We start from the raw sequence: 16,115 nt of genomic DNA, 5'->3' as shown, positions 1-16,115 counted from the left end.
AGCTCAGTGTCATGCAAAAAATACCCTCAATTCCACCTACTGCAGTCGCATCCCTGCTGCGTCCTTCCTTGAATACATCAGGGCCAGGGATTCTAGAGCACGCACTCACCTCAAAATGGCGTCTCTAGCTGTTCAAACAGTTGGAAAAATGGCTGAGATGCCTAACTGTGTTGAAATAAGCAGAGTTGAGTTTTAGCTTCTCCCTCCTCCCGCCATATTGTAATTTATTGCCAGTGTTAAAATTGATGCAGGTCCGATTTAATTTAAAAACATTTTTAAACAAACATAAAAGCACGCTCAGTGTCTAATGAAAATACCCTCTATTCCACCTACTGCCATATTATCCATGTGGTGACCGTTTACAAAATCTTTGCTTAGTGATGATGCCAAAGGTAAGAAATGTTTAGATCTTCGGTCGCATATTGATAATAATGCGAAAAAAAGTACAGTCTCCGGCATTCTTAAATTTTTACAGGACAACATGACTGCTGTATTGGAAATAATCAAGAAACCAGAGTCTCAAAACACCATTGTCTACCAAGTGCTCAGCATAATTGGTGTAGATGTGAACCAGCTCCTTGAGAGTAGGCTGGGCAACACTTTTAGCGACTTTGGCACTGCAACATGTTCCATGTTAGATTGCTTGCCACTCAGTAAGCAAAGAAATGTTGAACTGCAATTCAGGAAATTTTATTTTACAATTCATGAGAAACAGCTTGCAAGGATGCATAGAAATGTCCCCTCCCCAACCATGGCATATGAATTTGATGAAGCCTCACTGTGGTACTCTGAATTTTCTCTGACTGCTTCATTTTTGACTGCTTCAATAATGTTGAGGGCATATGCGCCCAGTTCAATGCATATGTTGCAGAACCTGTCCCAGATGACTGTGTCAGTGGACAGAGTTAGCACAGTGTGTACTGGCTGTTTTGGCATTGCCCGTCTGAAGTGCCAATGTTGAGAGGACCTTTTCATAGATAGACGTTTACATGGGAAGCAAGGAGCGAGCGTCCATGACCAAAAACTCACTGAAGAAGTATTGTATTCTGTACTACAATAAGTTTAATTTGTAAAAATGTATTTGAACCTCACATACACTGTACACACACTGTCTATATGCCATGCACTATCCATGCAGAAAGCAAGCAATAATAAAAGCAAAACATTCCATAAACACTGAAAAAACACTGCTTCTGTTGTTTTTTATGGCATGGAAATGTGTAATCACTGATAACCAATGTTTTTTTAAAGTATTGAAATCACTGAAAAACACATAAAAAAACACCAGAAAGTGAAAACAGGAAAGCCTACACATCACCCTCTGCAGTGTCTGCCCCATTTGGATATCATTCCACATAGCCAACCATTCAACATTTCCCCTTGTTGCAATTTCAGCACTGGCTCCAAGGTCACATCATTCTAACCACTTTAACTGTGTCAGCAATTGGGGATGAAACAAACACATCTGTACTTACACATCACTAACTATACAATAACATTAAATAGTTAGAAACGTAATGGCAGGACCAATGTCTTCAAAACTGGGAAATGTTTTATTCCATGGACGAAAGACAAAGGCCAATGGCCAGTAAATTTTTATATTCATGCCACAGCCAGTACAAGACTGTGACACAAAACTTGTCCTTACTGACACTGACAGGGAGCCTGTTCACAAAGGGGCATGCATTGGGCATAGCAGGTACCTCGAAGATGGTACTTGGGAATGGGGAGCAGAGGTTTATTGAGGGGTGGGTTTGCTCTTTGGAGGGGACGTCCTGGGGCTTGGGAGGTTTTGCGTTGGGTTTAGCCTTAAGGTTTTTTTGTTTTTTATTTTTACTTTCTTGGGCTGGGTTCAAGGGGGTGGGGGTTGTTTTTGAGGGGTGGGGTGGGAAGTGGAATGGATGGGTTTGGGTGTCGTAGGGTTTTTGGGACTTTGGGTAGGGGACTACTTTCACAGGGGTAAAGGCAAGGGCAAACACGTGAGATTTATAGGGAAAACAGGTAGGGTGTTCAGGATGGAGTTCGCATTGGGAGGAAGAGGTGGTGGAAGTGTGAGCTAGTAATAACTAAAATCCATCAAAAGGTGGCTACGTCTGATGTCTCCATATCTATCCTCTGTATACAGCAGTAATCATAAAGCAAAATTGTTTACATTAACATGCAATGTCCGTTTTTTAGTTTTGCTATTGCTATTATCATAACATGAACACAGCACCGAAGTATACACTATACAGTTTTCTTTCCTTCTCCTCTTGCTTCTCTAGTTCCCAGTTCTTGGTAAGCAACTACAGTCCAAGCATGAACGGTACACAGTTCTCTTTTAATTCATGAATAAATTCTAGTATATCATTTTTCAACAAAGAAGATGCATGTTTCGTCCTCCTGGTCTTTTTCAAGGCTATGTTCACTTCCAGGAGTTCAAACGTTTTTTAACCTCATCAAAATCCCATGTTTGAATTACCAACACTGTTGTACCAGTATAAGGAAAACGTCACTATGCAACCATCCCAATGGGAACCCTCTTTAGGCTTCTAATGCTTATATACAGGTTGAGGATCCCCCCCGTGTGCATTCCAATTACTTGATTTCTAATAAAGTCAAAATTCACTGGTATGTGGATTGCAGCACCCTGATAAGGCTGCAGTGCTCCGTAAATGAATCCCAAACACCTTGCATGCGCGGACATCCTGTTGAACAATGATGTACTCGGATGACACTCAACATACCATTGTATGTGTAGTGTGATAGGGAATACTGTAGCAAAGCAGATGATTTACATTTCTATATCCATTCAAAAGTAACCCACTATCTACACTGTTCATCTCTCAGATGTCTAAAGGGCCTGTGCAGTACAAACAACACTATTAGAAAAGTGTCAACAGATATGTGTGAGTAATAGGACAGTCAGTTGTGACATTAGTGACATACACACTTTGACACTGTGGGTCAAAAGAAAGAAGTATCAGGTCAGAGATCACCTCAGTCTCCATGTATCCTGTTTCAGAAAGCAGAAATAAAAAGTTATATCTGCCCAATGTATGTTAGCAGTCTTTAGGACATATGTGCCCCTTGTCTCTCCTCCTCCCCCCCCCCTCCATGCCTCATGGTATCCGTGTAACAGCTACTAGGGCTACTAGTGGTACAGGTAACTCTATCTGGGGATAGCCATTGATCAACAGGTCTAAAGGGACATTACTCTGTGCAACAGTTGAGTTGTCCTGCCAAAGCCAGGAATTGCTCTCTGCAAGCTGATGCTACTAATCCCATATGAACCTCACATTTCCAAGAACTAAATTCAGAAAAGTGACAATTATTCCCATTTCATATATGAACTTACGTTTGTGTGGCCCTCTGAAGGGGTCTGTGAGGTATTGCTACCTCTCAGACAGCTGTTTTACAAAGTCTGATGTGGGCTGAATGATCAATGGGATGGTACACTTGGCTAACATCATCCTCAAATGCCCACAACAATATAAACAGACATGGCTCATGGTGTAAATCCTACACATAACAATGCACATACACCACGTTGTGATTTGAGAACTAATTGTAGCTACTATAAACTTGATCCCTACATAGAGATATGCTTGCAACACAGTAGAAATCACCCTTATCACCCTTCTCTCCACAAAGACTAGGGCCTCATTAACCATAATATGAGTTCCCTATGAAGGGGCCACATAATGTATGCAACCAACATAATGCACACACTCTGACAATCAGAGGCACATTGTAGCCTATGAAAATAGAAAGGAAGCAGTGAAATGGAGTGAAAATATGTATCTGAGAAACTTATCTGAGCCATAGAGCGTGGCAAACTGGGGAAGGACCTCACCCACCAGGGCATCTAGCTCTTCTGGAGTGAAGGGAATGGCCTTGTCCCTTGTAGTGCAGGTCATTATTGCTTCCAGAGGTGGCAAACAGCAGCTAAAATGGAGGAGATACTGATTGCAGCAGTGTCAGGGGCTAAGGGACATTTTTTCCAACAGCCGCCTACATGTATGCCATGTACACGCTCATTACGCACACAGCTATTGGTCAGCGACCACCACTATCCTCAATGTTAGCCTACGGCTATGACTGCCATGTATGCGACCACCTACCGTGTGGTCGGCTACCGCCGGCAGAGTACGTTTGACATGTCCTATTAGTGAGGTCAGGCATCCGCCATGTTAGCAGTTGGGAACACTGTATTGGTGACAGTTTAATACATCACCACCACTACAAATGAGGACAAACAAGTTTACATTTGAAATGCTCCATTCCCATATCATGTCCAGTACAAAACTTCATCTGTATAGTGCATTACTGTGCACATAGGTAAAATACACACTGCGCACTGTACACTGTGTTTGGTGGTATGCCGCATGGAACGTTATGCTACCCTCATTATTGTGGCAATTTCCTGTTCCTGAATTGTAACAGACCTGTGAAGGCCATCTTGGGGATAACTGGTGGATTTTTAAGATTTGACACTGATAATGTAAAATGTGTAGTGCTTCATGAAGTATTCATGTTCTGACACGACTTTTGCCTTACTTTTTGTATTACTCCTCACAGAGGTACCCTGGGAAAGGGAGGTGATGTTAGGCTCAAGTGTACCGCTCATTTCCAGACCTACACACCATGTAAGAAGGCCATGAAATCCAGAAGTTCCATTTGAAACGTCAAGCTATCCTGGAATTATGTTGTCAGTTGGAGCCTGACCTCCTACCTCAAATCAGTTATCCTACATCAATCCCAACACTTGTTAAACTCATGTCAGTTCTGCAGTTTTTGGCCACAGGCTCATTTCAAGTCACTGTCGCTATTTCCAGTGGAATGTCACAACCTATGTTCAGTCTGGTACTCACAGAGGTGCTAGCACCACTTTTTAGACACATGGCCTGCTACATCCAGTTCCCCAGATGTGAGGATTTAGCAACTGTGAAGGTGGAATTCAACAGATTTGGTCACATTCCCCATGTAATTGGATTTATTAATGGCACCCATATTGCTTTAGTACCACCACACGAGAGGGAGTAAGTCTACCAGAACAGGAAGCACTTCCATTCTATCAAAGTGCAAGTTGTCTGCTGACCGGATTTGTACATCTCAACGTCTGTGCCAGGTCCCTAGGATCTGCACATGATACCTCCAAACTCTGGAATAGCACCATACCCCAGCTGAAGTAACAACTACTACCAGAGAGGGCTTGGCTTTTAGGTAAGTGTGATCTGTCCTAACTTTGTGTGGAAAATGGCCGATAGTATAATCGGAAAGTGTAACTAAATGTTGCCCTTCTGACTATCTTCCATCTAGGAGAGTCAGATTATCCCAATCGGCCAGGGTTGTTGGCATCGCTGAGAAATCCCACAATGCCTGGGGAAGTCTGCTTCAATGATGCTCATGGCAGCGGCCAGCAGAGTGGGCTTTTGGGCTCCTGAAAGTCAGACTCAGATGTCTGTATTAAACAGGAGGAGCCTTCCTCTACTCACCAGGGAAGGTGTATTCGATCACCGTGATCTGATGCATACTACGCAACATTGCCCCGTGACGGAACATACCATTCATCACAGAGGATGCAGGCCATGAAGAGCTAATGGACAAGGACCCTGAAATGCCAAATGAAGATGATGATAGTGGTGAAGACGAAGGAGCTGACTTCATCCAGAACTACTTTTCCTGAGTGTAAGCATGGTGTTGGCTGTGATGACTGACTATTATTGCAACTCTTGTAGTAATGTTGTGAGGAGGATGTTAATGCTACATACTAGGGATATTTTGGTCTGCAAATATCTGGGGAAAGGTGTTTGTATTGTAAGGGTAGCTTTTTTCAGCTGTAAATGTTGTTTTGGACTGTGTTTTCTGGAAGTTGACAATATGATGTGTGTCATATGTATGTTTTCTTAGCTCATCTCTCTGTGTTGGTCTGTTTTAGGAACCTTCACCATGTCTTCATCATTTGGACATTTCAGAGTTGTAACATTAGCAGGTATATGATGCTGTTGAGATGTACGTAGTGGACATGGATTGGTCCTGGGAATGTCTGTCACAGAATTTGGGTGTACAACGACGGTACCAAGCCAGATTGCACAGTGTTGAATGGAAACTACATGGCTTCCACTGGACTTGTTTCTTTTGGTGCGTTGGTTCTAATACAATATGTGGGCCCTCATGCGATACAACACAATATTGTGTTCTTCCCAATTCATGCTATCCTGCCTGCACATTGGCTAATTCCTAATTGTGTATCAATATATGTTGCTGTTGATGTGTCTCCTCATTGTAGGCCAAAGTGCTTGTAGAACATCACTGACGTTTGTGACATTCCACCAGATGCAAGCAACACTGGTTTGAAATCCACCTGTTGTCAGAAACTGTTGTACTGACATGTCTGTTTATTTGTATATTTGATGTAGGATTCCTTTTGTGAGGTAGGCAATATGGCTCCAGCTGGTGATGTAAACCTAATTTATTGTTGCCTATTGTATGGGATATTGTCCGATGTATCCCCTCCTTCCATGTTGTGAAAGTCTGCAAGGGATTATGTGAGTCATGTCTTATTTATTACGTGTCTGACATCATGTCAGCTTATGATTTGAACAATGGAATAATGTCTGACATCATGTCAGCCAATGATTTGAACAATGGAATAAAGATTTTCTCAGCCCAGGCACTTGTATGTATGTTTTTCAAAAGATATGAGAGGCAACACAAAAACAAGGCTGTATAAGAGTAATACAACAGATGCACAAATTTTCAGTTCACACGAAACATTCGCAGTATCCAGATGTTTCTTTTATTCCAAGACGTGGTGCAACAATGTTCACAGCCAACGCGTTTCGCCCGAACATGGGCTTTTTCAAGGCTGTTTGGGAATCATACAAAAATATGGTATGTATTCTTACTCGGTACACATAGAGAATTCATTTACAAACCATAGTAAAAGAAAAAGGAAGTAAGAATAAAAGACGTTTGAGAAACAAGACATAGGATAGAAAAGAAAAGGAGGCATGCTGATGACAGATGGGGAAAAACAGCAACAGGTTGTTTAGAAAAAGTATAAAAGTGCGGAATAGATCAAGTTGGTGAGCTGCCGATAGTTGACTTAGTCGCCCATATGACCCAAGTGGGGCGTGCAGGAAACTAGCACAAAAGCAACACAAACGGCTAGATCATGTGACCAGACAAGGTTGCCAAAGAGGAACGCGAAAGCGCAAGGTCATATGCCCTGCGGGTGACACCTTATTGCTATTCCCAATTGAAAAGGTGTTGAAAACAAACCCGGACCCAATAAAAAATAAGATTTAGAGTGAACTATTTAGGAAGAGGGAAGCGAGATGTAAAACGCTTACCACGCAAAATTAGACGTCGATGCACAAAGTGTATTCCACAGGTATCGTTGCATACAATGTAGGTAGAATCTATATATGATAAAGCCACAAATAAATAAATCCCTGAAGAGAAATAGGAGTCAGTTGATAATCGAGTTCAGAGACACAAAAACACACTCACCAAATGAAGAGTGAAACGCACATGTTCAAAAATCATGTAAAAAGGTACATCAGGGATGAGAGTTCTCAAGAAGTCCTAGTCGTATTAGGTCTGAGGAAGGAATTAAAATATCAAGTTTGAGAAACAAACTCTATCGTAAAAACACCGCTAGGTAAGGACAAAAGGGCTAAAGTAAGCCAAACTGTAACAAATCTACGCCCTATCTATAAACGGGCCAATTAAGAGCAGTAGGGAAAGTGAATAGCACAACAAACTTGAAGTCACGCATGAAGTGTTTAATGCCAGAGCAGAGTGCTATTCAAGCGAACCTGAACAAAGTAGAACTAGATCCTACCCAAAAAAAAAAAAAAAAAAAAAAGAAGGAAAAGAAACTCACTTGATAAAAACGTAATCGTTACAGAAACAATCGTATTTGTTGAAGCATTACGCTAACTTATTCAGTCAGCTAGAAGAGCCGAAATGCCCGTGTACAAAGCCCCCATAGACAAAGCAAAGTCCCGTTGGCTACGCTTAACCATAAACCTGAAATTCTAACCGGAGCGCTGTCCTTATCAACCATATCCACAGCCTGCACATGGTTGCCCTGCCCTCATTGAGCAGTTAGAGAGCCATCATATGACTCAAATAGAGCATTAAGTTGAAGTACATTTAATATAATCACAAATCTGTGATCGAGTACAGAGCAGACACGCAAAAACCCATACCCATACTTACTTAAAGTGGAGTATTCCAAGTGTACCTTCGGGGGGTCAGTAACGCCGCGCTTGCCGCCGTGTCAGGACGGTTACCAGGACAAATATCGCATTGAGCTTTATATTTCAGCGCCAAGGCGTGCGCTTCCGGGATGTCCCCGGTGAGGAGTATAGACTAGACCGCGTATGCATCCTGACTACTCCATCTTGGAGTGGTTCCGGTTCCCAAGTCATAACGTCATTTCCTGTATCCGGCAAGCACCAAGCTATCGGACGTATGAAAAGCGCCATATTTGAATGGTTCCGGTACAAGGTAATTACTACTACAGTGATGTAAACAACGCCCGAGTAATGTCCAACGTTATTTAAAACATGGTACCAATATAAAATTACACAAGGGAACGGTATGCGTCCAAGACAAAAAGATTTGTCTGAAAGGAAACGGTATCGTTAAAAATTACGTTTACGAATGTATAAAATGCTAGACCAGAACATATCAAAAGAAAACAGTCGTGAGTATTTCAAACCATTTAAGACCTAAAATACACTATAAGTAACGTAAACACAGACAAGGTATTGATAAGCCAAAGGTACACTGAGTCTGTACCGCATGGACGCGGGGGGCCTCCAATAAGAAATAATTTGTTTTTATGACTGAAGAAGTAAGTCGTCCAAAACACAGCAGAAACGACTATAGATCAGTCATTAGAATAGGACCCAGTACGTCCTGAAAAATCTTATTTGTAATTGGATCCAATGCATAAAAAGGGTATAAAAGTCGTATTGACATTCGTGATAATTAATGAGACTCGGAAAATACCCAGAGTCTGGGAGGATATAAGACCAGAGAGTAACAGATGTGGAACAAAAGGCATGAATGGAATATATCCACACCCATGAACAATATTTTCCAAAAATTAAACCATGTGAAGGAGTATAATTGAGTTAAAGTGATAGCACCGCCAACAAGAGTCAGACATACATGAAGCAGTACAGACAAAGAGGTTACAAGTATAATACAGTGTACGTATACCTGACATGTCATACATGGACAGCACATTACACAAGTCACATTTGTCAGAATGGAACATAAAGAACATGATATACAAACAGTAACAAATTACAAGTTCAGAACGCATAGGTGTTTCAATAAGCATCTTGTCTCTCTACGCTTTAAAAATTTATAGAAAGTAATGCATTTCGTTATCACTATTGAAACCTAGCGAAACCGATCGTAAAGTACATATCCATCTTGCCTCCAATTGCCTAAGTCTGAGTTCCCTGTCCCCACCTCTATTCATTGGTAGAGCCACGTCAATGCCATGGAATCGGAACCTAGACCTATCCACTCCTTCTGTACATGTATGTGAGACTAGAGCGTACGTAGTGTCACCATGTAAAGCTGCTCTACGATGCTCCTGTATGCGACTCTTAAGTGGTCTCACGGTACTACCCACATAGATTTTGTTGCACCCACAGATCAAAACATACACCACATAGCTGGAAAGACAGTTGATGAAGTGGCGAATTGTGTAACATCTGTCTGTGTTAAACTTGAATGTAAGTGTTTTGTTACATCCCAAATGGCAAATGTTGCAAGAACTGCAGGTATAAAAACCAAGAGGTTTTTTAAGCCAACTTTGTTTTGGGGGTTGTGGCAAAGTATAGCTGGGGCATAAGGTATCCCTAATGGTTTTACTTTTTCTGAAGGTCATGGAGGGCCTAGGTGTGATTATACTGTTGACCCCCGACGCTCCCTTAAGAATTGACCAGTGTTTGCCCAGTATCTTAAATACCTCATGGTTAAGAGTGGAGTGTGTTGTGATGAAGGCAAGTCTTTCTTTATGTGTAGTGGTGTTCTTGTTGGCACTGTGGAGTAAGTCTTTTCGTTTGAGTTTAGCCGCCCTGTTCCTTGCCGATTGTAGGATGTCATGTTTATATCCCCTCTGTTGGAGTCTGTTCAGTGCTAGTGTGGCTTGGCACTCAAATTTGCGATCTTCACTGCAATTTCTGCGAATACGCACCAGTTCCCCAAATGGGATAGCTTTTTTGGTAGATGTCGGATGGGCACTGGTATAGTGAAGTATGCTGTTGACTGCAGTGTCTTTTCTATGGAGAGTACTATGTACTTTTTTATCCTGGACATAGAGTTCAAGATCCAGGAAGTGTATAGTTGTTTGAGACAACTCCATGGTAAAGGCAACGTTAAAAGTATTCTGGTTCAGGAAAGTGAAATACTCCCTAAATTCAAGTTCTGTGCCGGTCCAAATGATAATAATATCGTCAATGTAGCGGCCCCAGAACTGAATGTGTCCAATCCATTTAGATGCCATACGTGACCAGGCATGCATGTGTTCCATCCACCCCATAAACAAATTCGCATATGAGGGTGCAAATTTGGAACCCATTGCGGTACCTTGCTCCTGTTTAAACCATGTGTTGTTAAAGAGGAAAAAGTTGTTCTCCAGGATAAGGTCAATCATGGATTTGAGCATGTTGTTATGTTCCAAAAGAGTAGCCATTCTGTTCCCAAGAAAAAAGTCAACAGCCAAAATGCCCAAATCTTTCCTGATGCATGTGTATAGTGAAGTTACATCTAACGTGGCAAACCACATGCCATCCTCCCATTCCAGATCTTCCAATTTGTTCAAAATGTCTGAGCTGTCCCTGACATATGATGGTAAGTTTATGACTAGGGGCTGTAGGAAGGAATCGACAAATTGGGCCAAAGCTTCAGTCATTGAGCCAATGCCCGAAATGATAGGGCGGCCAGGAGGGAAGGGCTGTTTCTTATGTACCTTAGGTAGTAGGTATATGCAGGGAAATCTGGGGTTCCGAACGCTAAGAAATTTATGTTCAGTCTCCGATAGGAGCCCAATCTCTTTCCAATGTGAGAGACGGTCATTGATTCTAGTGGAAGCTGTGGGACAAGGGTTAGTAGGGAGCCTAGTGTAGTTAGTAGTGTCATTAAGCTGTCTTAAAACTTTCTTTTCATAGTCATCTCTATTCATGATCACTACATTGCCCCCTTTATCTGCTTCCCTGATGATTATAGCGTCATTTTCACTCAGTTGTTGTAACGCTATCCTTTCAGCTTTGGTGAGGTTGTCTTCAATGTGTCTCCTAGGACGTGTATTTAATCTATCTTCCAAACAGTAAAGGTCACGAGAAACCATTTCATGAAAAGCATCTATGCTAGAAAGATGTGTGCCCTGTGGAGTAAACTTGCTACGAATGTGTAGGCCACTGTCACAAGAATAATCTTGCCTAATGTCAAGATCTCGTAATACACTTTCTGTCGTGGAATTATTTTCATCATCAATTGACAATAGTGTGACAACATTTTGAACATGGGAGACAGTGACATCTGTGTTTATTGTGGCCATTTTAGTCTGCTGGTATTGAAAGTTGTCCAAAGAGAAGTGACACTTTAATTTTGCATGACGAACAAATTTAAACAAATCCACATGTAATTCTGAAAAAACACCCTGAGAAACAGGGCAATATCCAAGTCCTTTATTAAGCACGTTTATTTAATTCGTTGACAAACTGTAGTCAGATAGATTAATTACCAGATTCTCTGAGACCAAGGCTCTGTTGGCATCAGAGGAAGTGGGAGCCCCATCACCCATTATCGTTTGTCTATTTGACTCTTTTGGTAACGAGTCAGAACCCTGTTTTTTTCCTGCATTTTTCCTCCTTCCCCCTCTCCTAACTTTTCTTTTGCTTTTTTGTTCCCAATCCTGAAGCGCAGGACCTCGTCTAAAAAAGACGATGTACTTGGTCCCTGTGCTCCTTCTTCCGGTGGTCCTTCTCTATTACTCTCATCGATCGAGGATGGGTCAGAACTTACGCTAATATTGGAAATGCTCCCTGTACTAGGTGTTGCAGAGGCATTTGACTTGGGGATTTGGATGTTATCAAATTTAGCTGCAAAGGTAAACACACGACCATTGTCGTAGTCCCTATCATCGCGTATGATCTTATGTAGTTTCCTATTTTTAACTGCCTTCTGGTGCAAATTAATTTGTTCCTTGAGAATAGCGTAATTCTTAGTAGTAGCCTCCGTTAGATTCAATAATTTGATTTCATCCTCAAGCGCTTTTATTTCAGCCTGTAACTTAATACATTTTCTTTCTGCATGAGTTATTAGAATTTTCATCATATTAAATGAAGAATTGTGTAAATTATCCTCCCAATCTGTGAGTAAGTCCGGGTCGAGATCATCAAAACTAGGAAATGTCAGTATTCTTAGGCCTCTTGGTACCTTTCTGTTCTCTAGGTACCTTTTGAGAGTGACTCCGTCCCACCATTTGGACAATTCGTTCTTTTTGAGTCTCTCAAGTTTCTGAAATTTTATTTTCAAACCCTCTTTAGGGTTGCTGCTATTAGTAGCGGCTTGTACAATCTCTTTATTCTGTTTGAAGAGATCCTTAGCTAGTTCTTCCCTATTATCATCAAAACTCATGATTAGCCTGTTGATGGTGCGTCTGGCGTGCGCTCAACCTAAAATTATGTTTATAACTTAGAGAGAAAAGCAGCTAGGTTATATACGAGTGCACAGCCTAGACCTGTCACCATGCAGTAGTGCTAGTATTGCCCACCTCAAATGGCCTGCTGCTTGGAAGACCACAAATACAACATGTTTTTCAAAAGATATGAGAGGCAACACAAAAACAAGGCTGTATAAGAGTAATACAACAGATGCACAAATTTTCAGTTCACACGAAACATTCGCAGTATCCAGATGTTTCTTTTATTCCAAGACGTGGTGCAACAATGTTCACAGCCAACGCGTTTCGCCCGAACATGGGCTTTTTCAAGGCTGTTTGGGAATCATACAAAAATATGGTATGTATTCTTACTCGGTACACATAGAGAATTCATTTACAAACCATAGTAAAAGAAAAAGGAAGTAAGAATAAAAGACGTTTGAGAAACAAGACATAGGATAGAAAAGAAAAGGAGGCATGCTGATGACAGATGGGGAAAAACAGCAACAGGTTGTTTAGAAAAAGTATAAAAGTGCGGAATAGATCAAGTTGGTGAGCTGCCGATAGTTGACTTAGTCGCCCATATGACCCAAGTGGGGCGTGCAGGAAACTAGCACAAAAGCAACACAAACGGCTAGATCATGTGACCAGACAAGGTTGCCAAAGAGGAACGCGAAAGCGCAAGGTCATATGCCCTGTGGGTGACACCTTATTGCTATTCCCAATTGAAAAGGTGTTGAAAACAAACCCGGACCCAATAAAAAATAAGATTTAGAGTGAACTATTTAGGAAGAGGGAAGCGAGATGTAAAACGATTATCACGAATGTCAATACGACTTTTATACCCTTTTTATGCATTGGATCCAATTACAAATAAGATTTTTCAGGACGTACTGGGTCCTATTCTAATGACTGATCTATAGTCGTTTCTGCTGTGTTTTGGACGACTTACTTCTTCAGTCATAAAAACAAATTATTTCTTATTGGAGGCCCCCCGCGTCCATGCGGTACAGACTCAGTGTACCTTTGGCTTATCAATACCTTGTCTGTGTTTACGTTACTTATAGTGTATTTTAGGTCTTAAATGGTTTGAAATACTCACGACTGTTTTCTTTTGATATGTTCTGGTCTAGAATTTTATACATTCGTAAACGTAATTTTTAACGATACCGTTTCCTTTCAGACAAATCTTTTTGTCTTGGACGCATACCGTTCCCTTGTGTAATTTTATATTGGTACCATGTTTTAAATAACGTTGGACATTACTCGGGCGTTGTTTACATCACTGTAGTAGTAATTACCTTGTACCGGAACCATTCAAATATGGCGCTTTTCATACGTCCGATAGCTTGGTGCTTCCCGGATACAGGAAATGACGTTATGACTTGGGAACCGGAACCACTCCAAGATGGAGTAGTCAGGATGCATACGCGGTCTAGTCTATACTCCTCACCGGGGACATCCCGGAAGCGCACGCCTTGGCGCTGAAATATAAAGCTCAATGCGATATTTGTCCTGGTAACCGTCCTGACACGGCGGCAAGCGCGGCGTTACTGACCCCCCGAAGGTACACTTGGAATACTCCACTTTAAGTAAGTATGGGTATGGGTTTTTGCGTGTCTGCTCTGTACTCGATCACAGATTTGTGATTATATTAAATGTACTTCAACTTAATGCTCTATTTGAGTCGTATGATGGCTCTCTAACTGCTCAATGAGGGCAGGGCAACCATGTGCAGTCTGTGGATATGGTTGATAAGGACAGCGCTCCGGTTAGAATTTCAGGTTTATGGTTAAGCGTAGCCAACGGGACTTTGCTTTGTCTATGGGGGCTTTGTACACGGGCATTTCGGCTCTTCTAGCTGACTGAATAAGTTAGCGTAATGCTTCAACAAATACGATTGTTTCTGTAACGATTACGTTTTTATCAAGTGAGTTTCTTTTCCTTCTTTTTTTTTTTTTTTTTTTTTTTGGGTAGGATCTAGTTCTACTTTGTTCAGGTTCGCTTGAATAGCACTCTGCTCTGGCATTAAACACTTCATGCGTGACTTCAAGTTTGTTGTGCTATTCACTTTCCCTACTGCTCTTAATTGGCCCGTTTATAGATAGGGCGTAGATTTGTTACAGTTTGGCTTACTTTAGCCCTTTTGTCCTTACCTAGCGGCGTTTTTACGATAGAGTTTGTTTCTCAAACTTGATATTTTAATTCCTTCCTCAGACCTAATACGACTAGGACTTCTTGAGAACTCTCATCCCTGATGTACCTTTTTCCATGATTTTTGAACATGTGCGTTTCACTCTTCATTTGGTGAGTGTGTTTTTGTGTCTCTGAACTCGATTATCAACTGACTCCTATTTCTCTTCAGGGATTTATTTATTTGTGGCTTTATCATATATAGATTCTACCTACATTGAATGCAACGATACCTGTGGAATACACTTTGTTCATCGACGTCTAATTTTGCGTGGTAAGCGTTTTACATTCCGCTTCCCTCTTCCTAAATAGTTCACTCTAAATCTTATTTTTTATTGGGTCCGGGTTTGTTTTCAACACCTTTTCAATTGGGAATAGCAATAAGGTGTCACCCACAGGGCATATGACCTTGCGCTTTCGCGTTCCTCTTTGGCAACCTTGTCTGGTCACATGATCTAGCCGTTTGTGTTGCTTTTGTGCTAGTTTCCTGCACGCCCCACTTGGGTCATATGGGCGACTAAGTCAACTATCGGCAGCTCACCAACTTGATCTATTCCGCACTTTTATACTTTTTCTAAACAACCTGTTGCTGTTTTTCCCCATCTGTCATCAGCATGCCTCCTTTTCTTTTCTATCCTATGTCTTGTTTCTCAAACGTCTTTTATTCTTACTTCCTTTTTCTTTTACTATGGTTTGTAAATGAATTCTCTATGTGTACCGAGTAAGGATACATACCATATTTTTGTATGATTCCCAAACAGCCTTGAAAAAGCCCATGTTCGGGCGAAACGCGTTGGCTGTGAACATTGTTGCACCACGTCTTGGAATAAAAGAAACATCTGGATACTGCGAATGCTTCGTGTGAACTGAAAATTTGTGCATCTGTTGTATTACTCTTATACAGCCTTGTTTTTGTGTTGCCTCTCATATCTTTTGAAAAACATGTTGTATTTGTGGTCTTCCAAGCAGCAGGCCATTTGAGGTGGGCAATACTAGCACTACTGCATGGTGACAGGTCTAGGCTGTGCACTCGTATATAACCTAGCTGCTTTTCTCTCTAAGTTATAAACTTGTATGTATGTGTTGTTGTGACATGGTAGTGATCCTGAGTTGAACATTGTTTACATACAACATATCCATGCTTCCAGAAGTTTCTAGTTTTGACATTGCAAACTTCACCTGGTGACGTGTGTTTTTAACAAAGTCAACAAGAGATTAACTTAAAATTAAATCATGCAAA

The sequence above is a fragment of the Triturus cristatus genome, chromosome 10, assembly GCF_964204655.1.
Source record: "Triturus cristatus chromosome 10, aTriCri1.1, whole genome shotgun sequence".
NCBI classification, from domain to species: Eukaryota; Metazoa; Chordata; class Amphibia; order Caudata; family Salamandridae; genus Triturus; species Triturus cristatus.
This window is presented reverse-complemented; position numbering follows the sequence as displayed.